This window comes from Cryptomeria japonica, chromosome 10 (genome assembly GCF_030272615.1).
Source record: "Cryptomeria japonica chromosome 10, Sugi_1.0, whole genome shotgun sequence".
Classification (NCBI taxonomy): domain Eukaryota; kingdom Viridiplantae; phylum Streptophyta; class Pinopsida; order Cupressales; family Cupressaceae; genus Cryptomeria; species Cryptomeria japonica.
In genome coordinates, this window is record NC_081414.1 from 817,137,907 (window position 1) to 817,156,510 (window position 18,604).

The following is an 18,604-nucleotide window of genomic DNA, read 5'->3' on the forward strand; positions in this document are numbered from 1 at the left end:
CTCTCGAGGAATCTAGGAGAAATAGGTCCATTTTAAAAGAACTTAATACTACAATGATTGCAATTATTCCTAAAAAAGAGGATACTAAGACTTTTGCTGACTTCCACCCCATTGCTTTATTTAACACTTTGTATAAGATATTTACGAAGGCAATTTCCCTTAGGTTGGCAAAAATTCTACCTAGGATCATTTTATTGGAGCAAGGTGGTTTTGTTCCCGGAAGGGAGACAACTGAGGGTGCAATTGTAGCACATGAGGTGCTGCATTCTATTTCCACCCAAAGAACCCTGACCATGATACTTAAACTAGACATGATGAAGGCTTATGATAGAGTAGAGTGGGGGGCTTTATGTGTTGTTCTTGAGAAGTTAGGTTTTTCCAAGGCCTGGGTCAAATGGATTCGTGCATGTATTTCTTCTGTAAGATTCTCTGTTTTAATTAATGGTTCTCCTTGTGGTTTTTTCACTTCCTCTAGGGGTTTGAGATAGGGAGATCCCCTTTCTCCCTTTTTGTTTATTCTCCTAGCTGAAACCTTTAGTTGGGCTATTAGGGCTGCTAAAGTGGGGGGGCTTTGGAAAGGTATAAGGATTCAGAATATTCCCCAAAGTATTTCTCATTGTCTCTTTACAGATGATACTCTATTATTTGGACATGCTTCGTTAGTTGAGGCAAAAGTGATTAAAGGAATAATACAAAATTATGCATCGTTTTCTGGTCAGAAAGTGAATGGTGATAAATCAAAGTTTTTTTCCTTAATACATCACAACTGGTTCAGCATAGGTTGCAATCCTTTTGGGGATTTGAAACTAGAAATCTTCCATGTACTTACCTTGGGATTCTTTTCTTTGTTGAATAGGATAAGATTGGTTTTTGGGATAAGATTGTTTCGATCATTTCTAAAAGAATTCTCTCATAGAATCATAGATGGTTAACTTTGGCGGGTAAAATTGTTCTCATCAAGTCTATTTTGAATGTTATTCCCATATATCTCATGTCTATTTTGAAGTCTCCAAAAGCAGCCATTGTTAGTTTACAGGATACTCTTAGAGATTTTCTTTGGAACAATAATAAAGATGGCAAGAAGAAACTCCCTTTAGTTGCATGGGATAAGGTATGTTTGCCTAAGGAACTTGGGGGAACAAGAATTCGGAGTCTAGAGAATCATAATTTAGCCTTAGGTGCTAAGTTGGTTTGGAAATTATATGACAAGCCTTGCTCCTTATGGGCACAGATTATGTTTACCAAATATTTAAATAATGGACCGAGAGAGTACATTTTTAAAGTCTCAAATTTGCCTTCGAGTTCTGCTATTTGGAATTTCCTTTGTAAATGTAGATCAGTTATTTTGCCTCATCTCTCATGGATTGTTCATAATGGTAGAAAGGTCAGATTCTGGGATCAAGTATGGAATGGACACACACCTTTGGTGAATATTAGGGATTGGTCTCCTATGATCATTGTTCTTTCCTCCCTTTGGGGTGTTTTTGTAGCAGATTATTTTGAAATTGTGACTAGTGGACCCCTTAAGCTAGTTAGATGGAAGTCGATTGATTTCTTAGATGTTGATCAAAGTATGAAATTAGATTTTGAAAAGATTTTGGGGGATAGAATTGTATTTCTTTCTGATTCTAAGGATGAACTTATTTGGACAAAGAATATTTCTGGTAAGTACACTATTAAAGATGGTTACAACTCTCTTATGGTTGCTAAAGATTTATCTTCTTGGCCTTATAAGTTGTTTTGCCATTCGGCTTGTCTTCCCAAAGCTGGAGCCTTTGCTTGGTTGGCAGTTCAAGACAGAGTCCTTATAGGTTTAAGACTAGACAGGCTTGGTATTACTGTTGTTTTCCCTTGTGTCCTTTGTAACAAAAATTTGGAATCTTCTTCACACCTGTTCCTACATTGTGATTATGCTTATGAATGTTGGCAGTGGTTGTTTGAGAAGTTAAATATATCCTTTGTTATTGGTAAGGATCTCATTTCCCATTTTAGATCTTGGCCCTTTATGTTTGCCTCATCTTTTTATGCATGCCTTTGGATCATATCTCCATCTATTGTGATTTGGAATTTTTGGCTAGAGAGAAACAACAGGATATTTAAAAAAACAAGGTCCCCTGTGTCTGAGGTTCTATTAAAAATTGAGTCTTCAATCTCTAAGGTTGCTTTGTCATTTATTTATAAGAATTTGGAATTTATCTTACTTCTTTTTTGCACTGGGATAGTAGAGTTACTAGAGTTTGGAAGCTGTTGTCAGTTTTACCCTCTCATGGTTCAATTTTAAAAAAGAATGATGCAATAGGTAAGAGATGCTCTACTAGATGGAAACCTCCTCCGTAGGGGCACTTTAAACTAAATTTTGATGGGGCCTCTCGTGGTAACCCTGGGTCAGCTAGGGTAGGCATGGTAATTTATTATCACAATGCAAATTTTATTCGAGCTAAGTGTCATGCTATTGGTTTTAAAACTAACAATTATGCAAAATTTCATGCTTTGTCTTTTGGATTGGATATGGCAATCTCTCTGGGAATTAAGGACTTAATAATTGAAGGTGATTCTATGGTGATTATTCAGTGTGTTATGAAAAAAGAAATCGAATTGTTGGAATTTGCAGTATATACTTGATCCCATTTTACAAAAATTAGAATTGTTTGAATCTTTCTTGGTATCCCATTGTTGCAGAGAAGTTAATAAGATTGCAGATTATTTGGCAAATTTAGCCATTGATAGCAATGCTAATCAGTGAGAAGTGGGTTTTGAGGAAATTCCTTCTAGGGTATGGGAAGGTTTGCAGCAATAGTCATATGATTTTCTTGAGTAACGTCGATGTAAATTTTTATGATGATAATTATTCACTCTTTCCCCTTTCATTTCAAGTATTCATGTTCGTTGTCTGGAGAAGAGTTCGAGCTCATGGTATTTGATATAATAGTATTTTTCCAAAGGTTTTTTGATACTTTCTTTTTTGGCAGGAAGGTTTTTGGCTCATGGGATTTGGCACAGGGCTTTGGAAAATTTTGTCTTCTTCCATTGATAGTAGTGTGTAGGAGAAAAAGTGACACTAAGCAAACATGCCCTAATCTCACTTTCAACCACACATTTGCGGAATACAAAAGAGCCTAGAGGTATCACACAATTGGCTACTTCTTTTTGTGGAAGAGAGAGCCACAGGATACCTATTAGGATTTTTATTCCCTTGTTGTAATTGAAAGATAAAATGATGCAAGTTCAATCCCTAACCCCAAAATGCAAGTATGAACTAATAACAAGATTGCAGAATTGAACTTAAACAATGGAAAGCTGTAAACACAAGGACAAGGAAAGAATGTAAATGTGTACCCGTTGTTAAAATATGAATGAAAATGTTTGGGACGGGGGCGCGAGCGCCACTGTCCTGATTCCGCCCCTGAAACTGCTCCGGAAACTACTGTTTTGCACTCTGGAAAAGCTGTCAAAAATGCTGAAAATGTTGTCTGTCAGGAGGACCAGGGTGCCCAGTGCCCCTGTCCCAGGGACCAGGGCGCCCAGCGCCCCTGTCCTGGCAAGACCAGGGCGCCCCACGCCCCTGTCCTGGTCTTTTGCTCTAAAATTTGGTGGGAAGGTCGATCTCAGTCTGCTTCTCCCAGATCTGCAACTTGTGGCGTCGTCCGAATCCCGAAACCTGCACTTATATCTAAAAAGGTGTTTGGGTGGCTATATAGGGTTTTGCCTTAGTCAAACCCCCGCTTCGGTGATTTCCACCTCCATGAATAGCCAAGTTGTATTGTAAAATGTATTGTGTGTGCAGACCTAGTGTGTGTGCAAGGTCCTAAAATGCAAGAAAGCAAACTAGAGCAACCTAGAAAGTAAACCCTAATTGCTTGTAAATGATAATGTAAATGCTCCAAATCAAGATGCAAAATGATCTAAAGCATGAATAAGTGATATATTGAAGCTTATGCAAAGACATGAAAACAACATGAAATCATACCCAACCCCCAAGGGAGGGGTACAAGCCAATCTTCAGTCGGTAATCTCCTATTGTTCTTCAATGTCTTCCAAGCCCTAAATGAATGAATGAAATTGATGAATGCTTGATAGATGGATGTTGAATGTTGTTGAAGTCTTCAAAGATCTACTCTTTTGCTGCATATAAGGTCCTTGAAAGCCAAAATTCGGATCCTTTCAAATGAAGAAAGAGAGCTCTTATGTAGGAAACCCTAGGTCGTAAATTCGTCTTTTGGCTGACCTAGAGATTGAATATCCCGCCAATTTCTTGGGGTTAAGCTTTATTTTATGATTGGATCGTGCTCCCAAAATTTTGGGAAAAATGTCCAGGACCATGTGCACTCCGGGCGCCACGGTCCCGACAACTTTTCACCAAATTTTCAGGGCCATCGGATATGATGATTTTAGAGAGAATCCCGAAGTTACAGGTGATTTCGAGATGTTTTGACCCCAAAACCAAGCCCCCAAGTTCGAAATAGGACCTAATTAGGGTTTTTGATTAAATGATGTATAGGAGGAATAAAATGAAAAGGGCACACTTTAATGAAAGGGCCCAACTTTATGATATGGGAGATGATAAAATAGGACCTTAGACCTAATTAATTTAATTAATTAAGTGCTAAAGGGGAAATGCAATGCAAAATGCAAAATGCGCCAAGGTGGGTGCTAAACTAGGTGTGAAATTGTACCACCCTAGCAAGTGCATACAATTTATGACGCTACATTTAGCCCCCAATTTAGCGATCATATGAACACTACGTGCATATGCAAGCTAAAGTACAGAAAAGTAAACATTATTTGAAAAAGGATATATCTATAAGTCTGTCGAACGAAGCCCCCAGCGGTATCTGCAGTACACAGTTAGGAACCGCACCCTACAAAACACACGTTAGATCACAAAATCACCTAATGCTTACTAAGGAAGGTGATGAAAATTCGAGGGTAGCTATATGCCCCCCCTGTTTCGGCTTGCTAATTTTAGTGAGTTGAAACAGGGTATCATGTTTACCACTTCGAATTGTTAAAGAATATTGATGACAAATGCTCACAAGAAGATTTGATATGAGATCAAAAACTAATGGAGAATCATTTGGTAAGAAAGAGGACTAAATCTCAATTCCAACACAACAAAGAGTGTGAGGATTTGAGAGTTCTCTAACACAAGATGAAGGATGTAAATGGAAACAAAATGCAAAGAGAAAGAAAGGAAAAAAAAGCATGAATACACACATTGGTGATCCATGAGAAGAATAGTGAGAGAGAAAACATGGACTTCTCACCCCTAGATCTTATCTAGGTGATCCATGGGAAAGAGGACATGGAAAACTAGCCCCTAGAGTCTGTCTAGGTGATCCATGTAAGGGAGGAGAGTGAGAAAGTCTAGCCTTATGCCGCTAGTTCCACTCAACCTCGTGCATGTGTGTGTAAGGGAGGTTAGAAGCACCTCATAGGAGTCTATGCCCGAGTATGCTACAACCTGTATATGTATAGTACAAAAGCGTGACATCTTGCTCTAAGAGTCTGTGCTCTGGTTCCGAGAATAATCACCTTGCGTAAAAGAAAAATGGAGACATCTCGTTCTAAGAGTCTGTGCTCTGGTTCCGAGAATGACCCATTGCTCAAAAAGTGTAATGTTTATGTTATAAGTAAAGTAGAACAAGGATACCTACCTTCATCACAAAAGAAGATACCCCAAAAAATGCAACAATGTCATAGATCCAAGCAAGAGAGTTTTACACTCTTTAAGCAAGGATAAGATAGTTGAAAAAGGGATATCTTGTAGTATGTGTAAAGGAGATCCTTTAGAGGAGAAGAGATCTTTGTACAAAAGACACCTATCCCCGAGAGGAACTGTCTTAGACAAATATAACATCTTCTAGAATAAGACAAAGAAGAGAATAAGAATGCAATACTTCCTTCTTTTGTGAGGTGAAAGTGATTCTTAATGAAGGATGACGCTCCTTTTAACCCAATTGGGAGAGTGAATTCATTATGTATGTATTTTACCAAGTGCAAAAGAGGTTGTAGTCAAGAACTTACACCTCTTGTAAGAGAGAATCCTTGAACAAACAACAACAAATGCGTACAAGGCATAACATCAAGTAATAAAGTTCACACCATCCACGAAATAGGAAAAAAGTGGATCCTTAGATAAAAATAAGGAAAGATCATTGCCTCCCAAGGATAAGGACAATGAGAGGGACTTACACAATCTTCTAGGGAGAGATTTGGACATAAGCAAAAGAAGAGATATATGAAATCACTCTTGTCCCCATAGAAACAAGAGATAACATAGAAAATTTAGGCTATTATGTTGCTTCAAAAATATGATTGCACTTGAAATTGTACCATCATGAATGACAATGAGCCCCTAGTAAATGAGCTACCAATGTCACATAATGATGAGCAACATAATAGCCATTAATGTTATTTAAAGACATGATAGACTAAATGAGGTATTTGAATATGACATGCTAAATGCTCAACTATAAGTGAGATCAAAAACATGTATAAAGTGATAAAAATTGAAGAAGAAAGGACACAAGAAATCTTAGAAGAGGGATGAGTGTAATTTATTAGAGCCTTATCCCTGGAGGAAAGGACTTTATGATGAAAAGATTCATAAGTGGATTTAGAAATTTGAGGGGAGTCATAAAGAGATTTGTTCATTGCCAAGATTTCCTTATGAGGGGAATGAGAGTTGATAGAAGTAGAAGATGATTTAGTCGAAGTGAGATCATCATCACTACTAAATATAGCATTCACATTGAGAGATGGTCTTTTAGATGCTTTGGTACGTTTGCAGGGATTATAGCCGAGTCCAAAGGCATAATTGTGAAAATTAGTCTCTAGAGGAACTTTTATCCCTTGTTCATGAGTGCCACAACCATTTCCATGATACCCATGCTTAGCAAAAATGCGAAAACCACGACCATAACGATTAGCCATTTCAGGAAGAGAAGGTGGTTTTTCATAAGACAAAGAATCAAACTCTTCATAATTAGAGGTGTGAGGAGAAGAAGTTTGAGAAGCGGCCACAACATTATTGCTCATAGGTTCAGGTAAGACTGATTGATCTCTAGTTTCTTCCTTCTCTTTAACTTTAAGCGCTCTAGGAGGAACCCTATACTCACCTACAAAGATGGGATTAAAGTCAAGGGATCCCCAATCATCTTCTGCGAGAACCTTCTTAGGATCAAAAGCCTTTTCATGTGTAGACTCAAGTCGAGAAGGATCTTCTTCAGGAGCTTTAGGCTCATCCAAAGAATTTTGATTATCAGAGGGTAATGATTCATCCATAGGTATCTTGTTCAAAGAGTCATCACTAGAAGAGGAAGGCTTAGAAGAACTCCCTTTGGAAGTAGATGTTTGCAAACAAGATTGAAAATTAGTATCACCTATCAAGGTATATGTCTTATTGTTATAAATGAATTTAACTTGTCTATGCAATGTAGAGGGGACAGCTTGCATACTGTGAATCCAAGGTCTCCCTAATAACAAGTTGTATGTTAGATTTCCCGACATAACATGGATAGGAGTAGGAAAAGTAACAGGTCCCACTGTGATTGGTAAGGTGATAATACCTAATGAAGACTTAGCCACATTATCAAAGCCTCGAATGGGATGAGAATCAGGCTCAATAAGGGATGTATCCACATTCATCTTATGCAATAAATTAATGCTACACACATTAAGGCCAGAGCCATTATCTACCAGTGTTCGTCTTATACCAGTGTCATTTATGATAACCACAATCATCAAGGGATCATATTGTTGTTGAATTTCACTAGTAGGCAACTCATCTTGGGTAAACACAATTTGAGCTTTAGGATTCATCACAGAGTTAACCAAAGACACTATATTACTAGATGTATTAGGTGGAGGAACATTCAAATCTTTCAAGGCATCTTGTAACATTCCATGATGAGCGGAAGAAGTTTGGATCAAATCCCAAAGGGATATCTTAGCAGGGGTAGCTTTAAGTTGTTCTATGAGATCATATTCCTTACTAAGCATTTGTGAAATACGTGGAGCTTGCGGAAGAATAGGTTGAGAAGGAGGAAGTGAAGTTGGGATAACTGGAGGAGGATTAGGTTGCCTATTGTTTCTTGTGTTATAGGTATGAGCAACCGCATGATAACTCTCTCTAGTCAGTTGCTTAGCATACTCATAAGGGCTCTTAGTAGAATAACCTCCTTGCACAGTAATAATAGGTTTCTTAGGCGTGCAAAAAGAATCATTAGCATAACCACCTTGAACCACTAAAATAGGCTTATTTAAAGGTTGAGAATTTTGAGAAGGACAAGCACCTTGGACAGTGAAGAGAGGTTTGTTAGGTGTCTCATTCACATGTATCAAGTTGATTGAGGATGGTTTAGAGGAATGAACAAAAGTGTTGGAAGAATTATTGATAGTCTTCTCTTGCACTAAAATCTTATCACGGATCAAATCAATTTTAGGAGAGAGACAAGGGATAGGCATTGATGCTCTAGTAGGAAGAGTAATACTAGGAAAGGTCATATCATCCTTTATCATCACAGGATATACATGGGGAATAAACTCTCTAGGAGAAGGATCAACACTACTCTCTAAAGTCTCACTTCTGAGAGGGAGATCTTTGAAAGAAATGTTAACCATCTTGCTTTGAACTAGTGTTTCCTTATGAGTAGAACCAAGTTGAGGAGAGGGAGAATAATTGAGATTCAAGGAAGGGGAGAAACTAACAAGGGAGTTTCCAATCTTGATTTCATCCCCTTTGGCTAGGGGTAGAGAATAATCTATACCTTCTTCTAATGGTTCATCCCAAATAGTGAAGTTGTTGAAAGGAATGTTTGAAGTATTGTCAATTTCAGGAAAGGAGATAACTTTGTTTATTAATTCCTCATCCTTAGGAGGAAGAGCATCAATAGATGTGTTAAACTCATCCTCTTTCCTCAAAATATGTTCAATATGATCTTTAGGGGAGAGAGAATTAAGGAAATTGCTTATTATTTCATCTTCTTTCTCTAAGGGATGCTTATGGGTAAGACAAACTTTAGGAGAAGGGTAAGCATTTATCATTAATTCATCATCTCTAGTGGAAATTTTGTTGGAAAAGGAAATGCCATCACTAGGAAATGTAGGGATAATGTCATCTTCTTGCACAAAAGGATCCTCATGAAGGGAGTGTTTTTTAGGAGGAACATGAACATATTTCTCCAAAAATTCATGCTTAGGAAGGAGATCTTTGAAAGAAGTATTCATAACCTCTTGTTGCACTAACATGCCCCCATTGGAAGGACCAACTTTAGGAGAAAATAAGTCAATGTCCATCAATACCTTTTCACTTAGAGAGGCATCATGTAGGGAAGGTAAAGTAACATTAAGAAAGGTGTTTATGATATCATTCTCTTCCTCTAGGATAGCTAAATAGGAAGGGCACATTTTAGGAGAATTGTCAAGATCACTTTTAAAGTCTTCATCCTTAGAGCATGGGAGAGTCTCAAAGGGATTGATAGCAACTATTTTAGGCACTAAAATGTTGTTATAAATGGGGGGAGGTTCTTTAGAGGAAGGAAAAATTGAAACAAGGGAAGCTAACCCATTATCACATCTATGAAATGAATGCATCATGACAACAATTTTCCTCTTTCAAATGATAACACATGCAAAATAGAAGGAAATGTTTAATTTTAACCAATGCAAGCACTTAGAATGTAGATTTAGAAAATGAAATTTATGATTCAAATGAGTTCCTAAATCAGATTTGAAATTATTGATCCCAAATAAGCTATCCACAAGTTCAACTTTGAATTGAAAATTAGGGTTTTAGCAAAAAAATTTTTGACTCTTGCAGGAAATTGAGACTTGTAAATACAAATTTGAATTAGCATAAACACTCAAATTTGAAAACATAAATCAGAATTAGAGAAGATTGGAGTTCACGTCGGGTTCACCAAAAATGTGTAGGAGAAAAAGTGACACTAAGCAAACATGCCCTAATCTCACTTTCAACCACACATTTGCGGAATACAAAAGAGCCTAGAGGTATCAAACAATTGGCTACTTCTTTTTGTGGAAGAGAGAGCCACGGGATACCTATTAGGATTTCTATTCCCTTGTTGTAATTGAAAGATAAAATGATGCAAGTTCAATCCCTAACCCCAAAATCCAAGTATGAACTAATAACAAGATTGCAGAATTGAACTTAAACAATGGAAAGCTGTAAACACAAGGACAAGGAAAGAATGTAAATGTGTACCCGTTGTTAAAATATGAATGAAAATGTTTGGGACGGGGGCGCGAGCGCCACTGTCCTGATTCCGCCCCTGAAACTGCTCCGGAAACTACTGTTTTGCACTCTGGAAAAGCTGTCAAAAATGCTGAAAATGTTGTCTGTCAGGAGGACCAGGGTGCCCAGTGCCCCTGTCCCAGGGACCAGGGCGCCCAGCGCCCCTGTCCTGGCAAGACTAGGGCGCCCCACGCCCCTGTCCTGGTCTTTTGCTCTAAAATTTGGTGGGAAGGTCGATCTCAGTCTGCTTCTCCCAGATCTGCAACTTGTGGCGTCGTCTGAATCCCGAAACCTGCACTTATATCTAAAAAGGTGTTTGGGTGGCTATATAGGGTTTTGCCTTAGTCAAACCCCCGCTTCGGTGATTTCCACCTCCATGAATAGCCAAGTTGTATTGTAAAATGTATTGTGTGTGCAGACCTAGTGTGTGTGCAAGGTCCTAAAATGCAAGAAAGCAAACTAGAGCAACCTAGAAAGTAAACCCTAATTGCTTGTAAATGATAATGTAAATGCTCCAAATCAAGATGCAAAATGATCTAAAGCATGAATAAGTGATATATTGAAGCTTATGCAAAGACATGAAAACAACATGAAATCATACCCAACCCCCAAGGGAGGGGTACAAGCCAATCTTCAATCGGTAATCTCCTATTGTTTTTCAATGTCTTCCAAGCCCTAAATGAATGAATGAAATTGATGAATGCTTGATAGATGGATGTTGAATGTTGTTGAAGTCTTCAAAGATCTGCTCTTTTGCTGCATATAAGGTCCTTGAAAGCCAAAATTCGGATCCTTTCAAATGAAGAAAGAGAGCTCTTATGTAGGAAACCCTAGGTCGTAAATTCGTCTTTTGGCCAACCTAGAGATTGAATATCCCACCAATTTCTTGGGGTTAAGCTTTATTTTATGATTGGATCGTGCTCCCAAAATTTTGGGAAAAATGTCCGGGACCATGTGCACTCCAGGCGCCACGGTCCCGACAACTTTTCACCAAATTTTCAGGGTCGTCGGATATGATGATTTTAGAGAGAATCCCAAAGTTACAGGTGATTTCGAGATGTTTTGACCCCAAAACCAAGCCCCCAAGTTCGAAATAGGACCTAATTAGGGTTTTTGATTAAATGATGTATAGGAGGAATAAAATGAAAAGGGCACACTTTAATGAAAGGGCCCAACTTTATGATATGGGAGATGATAAAATAGGACCTTAGACCTAATTAATTTAATTAATTAAGTGCTAAAGGGGAAATGCAATGCAAAATGCAAAATGCGCCAAGGCGGGTGCTAAACTAGGTGTGAAATTGTACCACCCTAGCAAGTGCGTACAATTTACGACGCTACAAGTAGCTATGGAGTCTACATTTGAAAATTATTCGATAGGTTTTTTTGGCAAATTGTCATATGGGCTGAATGCAAAAGTGATATTATATGTGTTGTGACCGCATTTTGTATGTGGTTTTGGGCGGGGTGTATAAATTGATCCGTTAGATACTATAGGTTTATTTTATGAGCTATGACCGGAGGTTTTCTTCCCAGGGTTCTTTCCTCTGGTATGCTCTTTGAATCCTGTGTAAAAAATAAAAAATATTAATAAAAAAGTTTAGTGGAATAATCCACTTTTATTGAAAAAAAATACTTTACATTTAATGTGTAACCAAAAGTAAAAAATAATTATATTAGTTTTCTCTATTCTACATGAAGATGCTAAACTTGGATTTCCTTTGACTTACAGTTTAATATTCGATGGGTATGTTGGACAATGTGTGGGGTAGTGATTTATTTCTGAGAGATGGTTAAACTAAATCCATTTTGTTGGATAGAATCTTTCAAAAATATTTATTGTGGGACTTCAAATACGACTGAAAAAAGAGATGGCATTTGTATAGATGAAATTTATTGTGGCTTATATTATTTGGACAATCTATTCTAGTTCGAAAACGGCAGTATGGATTGTTAGTCGCGCGTTTTACACCATCGATTTTGCAATTAACGGTTGCGATTGACTAACACGTCACTATCACACTATATGAAAAGTCCGTTTTTGTGGCTTAAATTATTTGGACACGATGGATTGTCTAACACGCGTGTTAGTCGCACATTTTACACCGTTGATTTTGCAATTAACATCGGCAATTGACTAACACGTCACTATCATGCTATACAAAAAATTAAGATTCTGAAAAGGTCTTTTTCTATAGTAGAATATGTGATATAGTCAATAGTGGAGTTTTTTTAAGTATTTGTTTGGTAGTTGATAGATGTATTATGGCATATCAATTCAATGGTGGGTTGAAACATATTATAGCAAAATATAAAGTTATTTTATCAATATCACTAATTAATTTTTCTACAAATAGATATTCAATAAAAAAATATCAAAAAATATATGTATACTAGATGTTGTAGTTGATTATTTAACTTCAACTTTTTTTAAAAAATTCTCATTAAAAAGTTGTGTTACAATAAAATGTGACTCATTATAGTTTTTTACTAAATATTGAAAAGTAATTAAAAATTATAGATTTTTTAAATTTTTTAAAGATATATATAAAAAATTACAAATAAATTGATATATATATTATTATGAATACTAAGAGGGGGGGTGAATTAGTATACCAATAAATACTAAATTCAAACTTCTAAACAGTTTATTAGATAACCAATATAACAGTTTCACTAATAAACTGGTTAAGATAAATACAAACCAAATAGCAAATAAAGCATTCACCCACAAAAGCACAATCACCATAACACAAGATATTTGACATGGAAACCCAAATGAGAAAAACCACGGTGAGCAGAAACTCACAAGTAACTATCTGCAGAATAGAAACCAGATCGGTTAAGGTCAGACCAGTTAAGGTCATACAATGTTCTTCACCAGAATAGATCTTGTTAGGAATCTAGATCTCTGTTAGGAGATAAGTCCTGTTAAAGACTACCTTGTGAGAGGATTTGAGATCCATAGTTGTGAACCACCTTGTTAGAGGATTTATAAAGGCTTTGCTAGGCCTACCCGGTTAAGGGTTTCAAACTTGTCGAAGATGTGAGTAATCAACAAGTGAGTGATCTAGATACTAGCATAGTATGCTTGGTTAGATCCTTGATAGCTCATTGTTAATGCATTTCAGTATTACTTCAGTCTTCAATATGTCCACACTCTAACTCTTCACACAGACCTAATCTTCTCTGCAAAGATAACCTTCTCATACATCATACATCTCTTTCACACTTAATAAACCCTAGACATGATGTCCTTATAAAGGAAATTGATTTCATGTCAGTCCAATAGGGTTAAACTATAAGTTCCTAGGTTCAGTGCATCTAGACACATTTGGTAACACAACACAAAATCACCACCAAAGTGTCGGTGGATGATAACTCATCACAAAAATACCGGTTGGTAACTCATCATAGAGTAATATCGGTTCATACAATATACTGATTACCGGTTGTCAAAAATGAAGACTAGAAAATGTTAACTACCATTTTGTTCCTTTGTACCGCTTGAGATCCTCAAACCGCTTGAGGTCTTCATACCGCTTGGGTTCTCCATACTGCTTGAGTTCATACCATTTGAGGTCTTCAGTCAATCTGTGACCGGTAAACATCTTCTGCAAAACATTGATAGTCTAAAGACTATAATACATAATACCGGTTGGAACAATTATCAGTTGAGCATAACTCATACATTAAGAAAGTGTGTGTCCATCACAAAGAAAGTGTGCGACCATCAATGACAATCAAAACATCATCAAAATGCCAACAATCTCCCCCTTTGGCATTGATGGCAACACTTAGGAAAATTTTGACATCTAAGTGTTTTTACAACAAAAATATGCCATAATCAAAATTACTCCCCCTAAGCATATACACTATCCCTTTTGTAGAAATTACAATGTATACTACTCCCCCAAAGTGGTAACATGAAAGTATACATAACATTCACCAAAATTTTATTTAAATACTACTCCCCCTTTGCCAACAATGACAAAGTAATGCAGAATAACCCCTGTTTTTCATTATCATTAAAAATATGAGTAAATGTTTATGACAATAAGGAATGAAACTTATCAAAAACAGATTTAAAATCCTGTATAAAAGTTTTCATGGCTAACGACCATGACTCAAGTAATGAGGTAGCAACCTCACTTTCTGTCTGCATCTAGAATACTAGTTCTTCCATAGCGTCAATGGTACTCATCTCTTGAGTGACCGTGATGGCTTCCAAATTGAGAAAACATTTCTGAAGAATCTGCAGTCGAGGAAATAAGACCAGTTGAAGCTCTTGTAGATCTTTTGTCCGGTTGCAGATTTCTGATTCCACCCTGGCAATCTGCAGCTAATAATGATGGATCGTTTTCCCATATGTAGTAAAGGAATCATATGGCATTTTGAAGTTGTGGATGTATGCCTAGAACTTCGATCGAAGTTTATCTTTCTGTTTGAGCACATCATCACAAAATAGATGGGGTTGGCAGATTTTACACAGTAGTAATTTTCCCTTATCCATAGCAACACCTATATCCTTTTGTTGTTTCAGAAATTGTGACCTAAGCTCATTCAACTTCTTGACTAAGGTAGTGTTGAGTGCCTTTTCATGGTTCTTCTTGGCAGTAGTTGCAGCAACATCTTCCAAGCATTGTACTTGGTCCTCCACTATAGTGCAAAGAAGTTTCAGCTTGGCTAAAGAGGAATCGGTACTAGGGAGGTTAGTATCAGGAATCAGAATGGTGAGGGTGTTAACAATAGTTTGAATGACGTCCTGTTCCTTCTTCCTCCTCAATGCTTCCAATCTTTCATGTGCAATCTTTATGGTTTGAAGCAGCTCCCATTCATCTGCAGATTGAAGGTCAATAGGACTGGAGGAGTCAACCGCTTTGATTTGAACATCAGTTGCCTTGGCCTATTTGATCTTCTCTGTTGTCTTCTTCTCTTTAGTGCTTTTCTTGTCCTCTTCTTTCTTCCTTTGTTTTTCTTCTTGTGTTTTCTTCTCCATTTCATCATTTTTCTTGTCCTCTTCCTTCTTTTTCTTCTCTTCCTCCTTCTTCCTTTCTTCTTCCTTCCTTTTATCTTCTTTCTTCTTCTCCTCTTCTTTCCTCTTCTCCTCTTCTTTCCTCTTCTCCTCTTCTTGTTTCCTCTTATCCTCCTCTTTCCTTTTCTCTTCCTTTTTTCTTGTCTTCCTCTTGCCTTGCCTTTTCCACTTTCTCTTTCTCTTTTTTAGTCTTTTCCTTGTCTTGTTTCTCTTTCTCAACTTTTTCTTTATCAGGAGTGACATCCTCAACATGTAATGAATCTGCATCTATAGTGTCAACCTGTTCTGCAACTCTTCCTCCTTCACTGTTAAACACTTCATCCAGTTTACCTGAAGTTAGATCAGGTGCTTGTTCAGCCTTCAGATTGGCCTCAGGCACTTGATGTAACTAGACAACAACTTTGGCATGTAGATGTGTGTCCTTCTCCACTTCAGAAGCTCTACCTTCTAATAGCCTGAGTCTTCTCCTTCTCATGAAGAAGAGACCTTTATTTTTATCCATTATCTCAAACAATTCAGAATTGGAGGCATCGAGAAAGTATTATGCAAAGACTTTCTCCCTTATTTCATGTTCCTTCTCAATGACAATGTACCATTTATTGTCCAAAGAATTGTATAAAAAATAAGGTGTGACCGATCTGATTTCAAATGGCGACTGGTCATTTACACACAAATATCTAATAACCTCTTGTTCTACTTCGTCTTTCTCGCTATCAAAAAAATCATCAAAATATTATTTCAAATCATCAAGCACCTTTCTCTTAATATTCTTGATAGTCCTCTGACAATGTGTCATCGGTTTATAAGAAGAGATGTCTATATTTACCAGTGCTGACGGTGTGGGTGCATTACTGGTAGATTTTTCTTTCTTGCTTGTTTTCCTGGTCTTCTTAGGCTGTACTTCTAGTTCAGTATCCTCTGACTTTGGTTAGTTGTTTTTGGTTTTTCACTTCCTCTTGAAGACTTTAGCAGGAGTCACCTTAGGTTTCTTCTTGGTAGGTGACCGCTTGGTCACTTTTGGACTGGCTGAGGTAATCGATGCCGATACCAATGGCACTGCCTTGCCCTTTTTCTATGTAGGATCTTCAACTGATGTTACCCTCTCTAAGTAGGTTTCGATTCACTTTTTCTTTGCATCTAATAGTGAGGCAAGCAAGCTAGAGGCATACCCAATCAACATATCATACATTATTTCATACCCCATTGGCTCAACTGCTTCCTTTCTTGGTTCCACTGCTTCCATTATGCATTCATCTACTTTTATGGTGAAGCAGATGTCATCTTCATACTTCTTCACAATATCTCTAGATATCCTCATCCTTTGGCTCATTTTACATTTGAATTCATCAAAATATTTATTCAGAACCTTGGGATATCTGGTTCCCACTGCTTGAAGACTTTCTCTGATTTGTTTGGAGACCAGTTGGTCAGCAGACCATTGGACATCACCTACTCCAGGGAAATAGCCTTGAAAGTAGAAAAATAGGCTGACCAAAAGTTATCCAAACTTGAACCTTAGAGCATTGTTCTATTTGATGGACTTCAGGTTCAATAGCAGTTGCTTCTGCAAACATGTACACAAATCAAATAAGGCATCTTCCTTGATCATTCTGTAGGCAACATTCACCACAACAGCAGCAATAAAGTTTATTCTGTTGGCATAAAACATCTGGTAGTCAATCACCATGCAAGCATACTTAACCAAATCATCTATGATGGTGTTGACGGTCATCGCCCATTGGTCACTTAGAGAATCGGTGAGCTCTGATACCACTTGTTACAAGCTAGGGTTGTCATTGCACCAAAAGATCGACCTGTCAATACCCGATATAGCCACTAGACTTATAGAATCCACAGGAGGATTAAAAACCATGTCACAAATCCCCACAAGGGATGCTGGCCCACTGCCAACAATCCCCCTCCCAGCATCACTCGTCATGGCCTATGTGATTCAAACCTATGAACAAGCTTTGATACCACTTCAAGTCTTTTACCGATTGACAGGTAATGTATACCAGTTAAGGTCTTTTACTGATATAAACTGGGGGTTTAAATATTTCACCGATATGCTCCCCCTAAGCTTTTCTAAAGCTCAGTTTGTCAGTTCAAAGACTTCCACACTAGGTACAGAAACCAGTTCATCCCATGAAACTTCTTCAGGTTTCTTTTTCCAAATTTTATTCATTCCCGCTTGAATGGTTTCAGCCTCAATCTTCCCTTCTAAAGTGATTGATATATCATCTGATAGGTTCTTTTTCATTCTACAAGTTCTGGCAGTGTGACCCAATTTGTTGCAATGATAGCATACCATTCCAGGTGTTTTCCACGGTCCATTATTCATACTACCATTCTTCCTTTTGCATGTTGCAGCAGTGTGACCACTACCATGACAGATCAAATTGATAACTCAATGATGAATGAATAGTGCCAAACCGGTATTGAGAGGGGGGGGTGAATCAGTACAGGCAAAAACACACTCTTAAACTGGTTTGTCAACAAACGTTGTGCATTGACAAACAAGTAGTAACACCAGTCCTTAAACAGAGTACAACCGGCAAAACCCAGAATAACTGAGACAAGCATAAACTGATTGACACTTATCTTCTCATACAATCTAACACTTCATTTCCATTACACCCTAATGCATGAACAGGTAATCTACCATCAAAGATATACATATAAGTAACTAGACCAACATGATTCATTGCTTGACAAAAAACAATATAGCATCACATGAAAAAGACATCACACATGACACACATATTTTTCATGTGGAAACCCAACTAGGAAAAACCACGGTGGGGATGAATACCCACAAGCTTGTTTTTGAACTCTTTAGAAGTCTGCTCTATTAGGAGCCTTGCCCGGTTAAAGACTGATACAATAGGTTCTATTAGGAACGGATCCTGTTAGGGATCACTCGGTTAAGGGTTAAACCCTGTTAAAGGTTACCTTGTTAGAGGATTTCAAGAACTTAATGGTTTTGCATCACCCTATTAAAGGATTTACAGCAAGCCGGTTAAAGCTACCCTGTTAAGGGATTTCTCAACAGTTGAAGTGGTTAGAGATCAATGGGTATTAGAATGATCTGTTAACAACACTCAATGCCAATGCAGATCCGCTTAAGCTCCTCTTCACCTTCTGCACTTACACTCTGCATGTATCACTTCTCTCCTTTGGTCTGGCAAGAATCACGTATCTCTTCTCTTGGATACACACACATAGCTTTTTCCAATAACCCTAGAGAGAATCAAAACCTTCGACCTTATAGGAAAATAGATACGTTGGTAGCATAAACCCTAAACCCTAAACCT